General features: G+C 39.6%; 1 long non-coding RNA gene across 1 annotated transcript; it reads right to left on the minus strand.

Moving 5' to 3' along the window:
- Positions 1-3,320: 3,320 nt before the first annotated feature.
- On the minus strand, positions 3,321-4,394 carry LOC120800764. The gene is made up of 3 exons (XR_005709014.1): positions 3,797-4,394; positions 3,620-3,708; positions 3,321-3,541 (listed from the first exon to the last, which is right to left on the minus strand). It is a non-coding gene; the product is annotated as an uncharacterized LOC120800764 (long non-coding RNA).
- Positions 4,395-5,235: the final 841 nt, after the last annotated feature.

A 5,235-nucleotide genomic window follows, 5' to 3' on the forward strand; every position in this document is an offset into this window, starting at 1 on the left:
TTTTTTTTTTAGATCGATAACTCCGTCATCTTGGACCAACTTAAGCATATTGTTGGAATTCAGGGACAAGTCCTGCAGTGGTTTGTCTCCTTCTTCCATGACCAATCAGCCCCTGTTAGAATTGATAATGTATCCTCTTCTTCTGCACCCATCTCCTGTGGACAAGGCTCCATATTAGGCCCTGCTTTATTTTTTTTAAATAAAATAAAAAATTTAATATCTTATATTATCCTACCATTGTAATGCTAATGACATCCAGCTGTACCTCTCCCTGAAACCTTGTGATCGATGTAGTGTTAACTCCCTTCTAAATTGCATTGAGGATATAAAATCTTGGATGGCAAAAACCTTCCTTCAGCTAAACCAGAATAAAACTGAAGTCCTAATTTTCAGCCCTGAAGACTACTCTGCTGCCAGAATCAATCCTTGTGAGCCTCTGTCATTGAATGTAAAGTCCCACACTAGAAATCTTGGTGTTATCTATGATTCTGGCTTAAAATTTGATAGACATCTCTGAACTGTTCATCCCCATATCGCACCTCCAGCCCCCTCAGATCTGTTGGCCAATCCCTGCTTTCCATTCAAAATCCAAACGTGAACAAGCATTTTCAGCATGGCCCTAAACTGTGGAATAGTTTGCCACTCAGTATTAGATCTTCCCTCTGTATTTATATTAAAATTATTATTATTATTAATATTATTTAAAACCCAACACAAAGACCCGTCTCTTTTCTTTAGCCTCTTATTTGTCATCAGGAAGACATGCCTGACCACACTCTGGCATTAATTTTTTTATATTTTATTTGTTGCTTGTACAATTCTGTTTGTGTTATGATTTTATCCAAATATTCTATGCTTTTTTAAATTTACTTATATCCTCTTATTTATATCTTTTTTTGAATTTGATTATTCCTGTGTTTTGTGTGATCATATGTGTGATCAATCAAACAATCCCATAAAGTAATCTCTCTCTAAAGTACTTGCTTTTATAGTATTTAGATATTAAAAAAAACACTCCAGCATCTGGCAAAAATAATAAATAGTTTAAAAATTTATGTGACCCGTAGAGAAACAATATACTGGAGATTTACTGACATTTGTCACACTGAAATTTTCCTTGACCAATCCAATACCCTATTTCTCCTAATAGATTTGTCACGTGTGTCGATGGGCACATCTGTAGCGTTGTAGTCCTACACACCGGGAGAGATGGACAGAGAAAAGTCACAGACTTCAGTGAATCGGTCCAGCACGGTTTTCTTTTCCTGCCAGGATCCATGAGGGGTGGCCAAAGTTTACGCCACTCCCTCTTTTTTACTTCCATTTTATCATGTAAATAAAACACAAAAAAAAGAATATCCCATTCTCAGTGGAGATGAGGCTTCATTCCAGCACAGCATCACATCGTACCCAGCTAGAAATTTTTTGTTTAAATAACATCACCCCAACGTTCCCATCAGGTTATGAAAACGTCAATATTGAATACATATATTCATAATGTTTTTAGGTAAGTTTTTAAAGTTCCTATAATATTCTTTTTGTGGGTGTAAGAATGTTATTGATTAATATTCTCAAAACATTTGTGACCAAATGTTCCTAACACATTACAAATAAAATATTGTTGGAACGTTATAACAAATCATCATAAAAAAAAAATAAAATAAAAAAAAAATCACAAAATCGACTCATAATGTTTTTCCCCATTTTTAATTTTTTTTGGTTCCTGTAATGTTTTTAACGGGAAGTTTTTAGGTGGCTCCTATAATGTTTTCCTGTGGGCATTAGAACATTACTGTTCAATATTCTAAAACACTGGTAATGTAGCATCTTCAAACATGTCAAGTAAACTTTTCTTGGAATGTAATAATTAGATATTCTCATTATGTTTTTTCCCACTGCCAATTTTAAATTTTTAAAAAGGTTCCTAGAAATTTCCTAGAGTGTGAGAACATTATCAACCTTACATTCTTATTACATTTCAAGTAACACATTCTTGAAACCATCTGCATTTTTGTGTCACAATAAAGTTTCTAGAGTAATTCCTAAATGATTCCTTGAACATTTCCTCTACCGTTCCAATAAAGTAATTGTTAATCATTAAAACTATAAGAGCCTACCATTCTTAAAAAATTTTCTTGGATTTGCAAGTTTTAGTCCCATATCCCTTACCCTAACATTATCAAAGTCAAGAATGTTACCATTATCCTTACATTTTTGTGTAGCAAGTTACATTTCTATAAAGTTTTTCCCAAGTTATGAGATTGTTGAACAATGATTAAACTTTAACAGTTTATTTATCACAATATAACACAAAATAAGGGCTATATTTTATGTATAATGTAAACCTACTAAAATTAAAGCTGAAACTTTGCACTTTAATGTGGTGTCCATTATTTTATTATTAAATGTGTCTAAGGTCTGAGCCTAAAGAAGTAAAACTGTGTAACTGTCCTGATACTTATGGTCTGTACCGTACACAGATGGATTAAAAAAAGATAAGTTGTATTACGGGCAATACTAATTGTATCGTGTCTTTTTGGCTCTTATTGCCTTGTTGTTGTCCTGGAAGCAAACATCTTATCTGTTTTCATGACATTTTGTTCCATATCTATGTTGCATGCAATATAATGTGCATCAGTCATGATAAAATACAGTATAACCTTTGATTATTTATTCATGGTTCGCTTATACCTAATGGGAATAATGACACATTTTGCAGTGTAACTTATATATTTATGACTTCATAAATCAGCAGGTCTTCAAACTTCCAAAAGGCATCGGTGCCAGTTTTATGCAATTTTATATTATTTCCGCACCGAGTTCCCAAAGGTTCTTCCACCTAAGAGGGCCAGGTAGTTAACCAGAAAATAAACAAAAACATAAATTCTTGACTCCAGAGGCCATGGTTGTCATTTTCAATCTGACAGTAAACTGGACTGAAGGTACGGCTAGGTCTTGCTCTTGTTCTGAGAATGAGGGAGGTTGATAAACAAGGGAGCAGAGGAAAGGGAACACACCTGAGGAGGCATTGGGCCCCCAGTATGCTCACAACTCCCTAGTTGTGAGCATATTCCACCCAAGGCGACTGAGTGTTCCAGGTGGACAGGTTAACAGAAAAGACACAGCAGAGCAGAGCCTCCATCCCCGGATTTGCCCGCTCTGTTTAGCCATTGATCTGAGGATGGTATCCAGAGGAGAGGCTAGCTGTGGCTACCAGGGCGGAGCAATATGCCTTCCAGACTTTGGAGGTGAACTGTGGGCCCTGATTGGAAACTATGTCTGAGGGTATCCATGGAAATGAACAACATAGTCCACAAGGAGGTCTGTAGTCTCCCTAGCTGAGGGAAGTTTGGGCAGGGGAATAAAAGGAGCAACTTTGGAAAAATGGTCAATGATGGTGAGTATACCTTTTTTACTGTTAGATGGAGGGAGACCGGCGAGGAAATCCAAGGCAATGTGGGATGATGGGTGACTAAGGGTCAAGGATCCGGTTTACACCATGATGGCAGGTGAGGCAAGAGGAGTGAGACCACTGGAGAACCTGAGGGCAAACAGGGGCACATAGGCAGTTAGGGTGACCATTACCTTCATCAGGTTGTTGGTTCTGAGCTCGTCTCACCAGGAACTTGATCTCCCAGATGATGGTGGCGACAAACCAGGATGTGGCAGGATGGGCTCGGAATCTGCTTCTGCCTCCTCAGCAGTGTACTGCCATGATAGGGTGTTGGGCTTGGTGTTAAAAGAACCAGGGCAATAGGTCAGAGTGAAATTAAACGTGCCAAAAAACAGAGCCCACCTGGATGTATGAAAGGTTCTTTTAGTTGGTCCACACGTTCCAACCAGTGGCGCCACTCTTCCAGAGCCAGTTTGATGGCGGAGAGCTCCCAGTTCCCAATATCATAGTTTCTCTCTGCTGGAGAGAGCCTGCATGAGAAAAAGGCTCAAGGGTAGAGTTTATATCAGCAAGGGAACATTGAGAAAGTACAGCATCCACCCCATTGGCCGAGGCATCCTCCTCCGCAAAAAACCGATGGGCAGAATCAGGCTGGATGAGTACAGGAGCTGAGGCGAAGCAGTTCAATTAAAGCTGTTTCAGCCTCAGGTGTCCACCGGAAGGGAGAGGAGGTTGAGGTGAGAGCAATGAGGAAAGCAACAAAAGGCTGTAATTCTTGATGAACCTCCAATAGAAGTTTGCAAAACCCAAGAACTGTTGCAACTGCTTAAGTTTGGTGAGTTCTGGCCACTCAGTCATGCAGTAAACTTGGCGGGGTCCATCTGCACCTGCCCCTGTGCAATGATGTAACCGAGGAATGACACTGTGGAGACCTGGAATTCACACGTTTCAGCTTTCACATGTAGTTTGTTTTCCAAGAGGCACTGGAGTACCCAGTGTACGTGCTGCTCATGGTTTGGCAATAAAAAAGAATATCGCCCAGGTAGACAAAGACAAAACAGCTGATCATGTCATGAAGGCTGTCGTTGACAAGAGCCTGCAACACAGCGGGAGCATTGGTTAAACTAAATGGCATTACAAGATATTCAAAATGGACTACGGGAGAGTTAAAAGGTTGTTTCCATTCATCTCCTTCATGGATGCAGACCAATTGGTATGCATTGCGCAGGTCCACTTTAGAAAAGATATTGAAGGGCGGCAAAAGCTGAGCTGATAAGAGGTTGTGGGTATGTGTTTTTAACAGTTATGTTATTTAAGCCATGAACGTCAATGCTGGGTCTTAATGTTCCATCTCAATTTCCCACAAAAAACTGCTGAACTGTGACTGACTGTATAACAGAGTCTACGAGGTATGGCGGGGTGTTGAGGTTGGAACCGGGTATTTATGGCAGAGCAGGATAATGCCGATGAGCAGCCGGACCTCACGCGCACCTGTCTCCACTCCTGTAATCAAGACCACACAAGACAGGAACACAAAAAGGAGAGGGAAAAGGAGAGGAGGAGTGGCTGCCAACTAGGAGGGAGTGGTGGCAGAAGTGGAGGGCCTGACACTTTTCAATACACTATAATACAAGCGGTAATGTTAACCCCTTAAATGCATACCTTAGGGCATTAGTGACCCAGGACTACAAAAAACTCTGTCTAATTCCTTCATTTCAGTCACTTAAGCCTAAAACTCTGGTATTCCTCAAACTACTTTAACAATGTGCTGGTCTCAAAATGTCAGAAATAATAACAAGCATTGTTTCTCTAATGTTTGTCTCTAAAAAAGCATGTAGAGC

This window comes from Xiphias gladius, chromosome 15, assembly GCF_016859285.1.
Source record: "Xiphias gladius isolate SHS-SW01 ecotype Sanya breed wild chromosome 15, ASM1685928v1, whole genome shotgun sequence".
Classification (NCBI taxonomy): Eukaryota; Metazoa; Chordata; class Actinopteri; order Istiophoriformes; family Xiphiidae; genus Xiphias; species Xiphias gladius.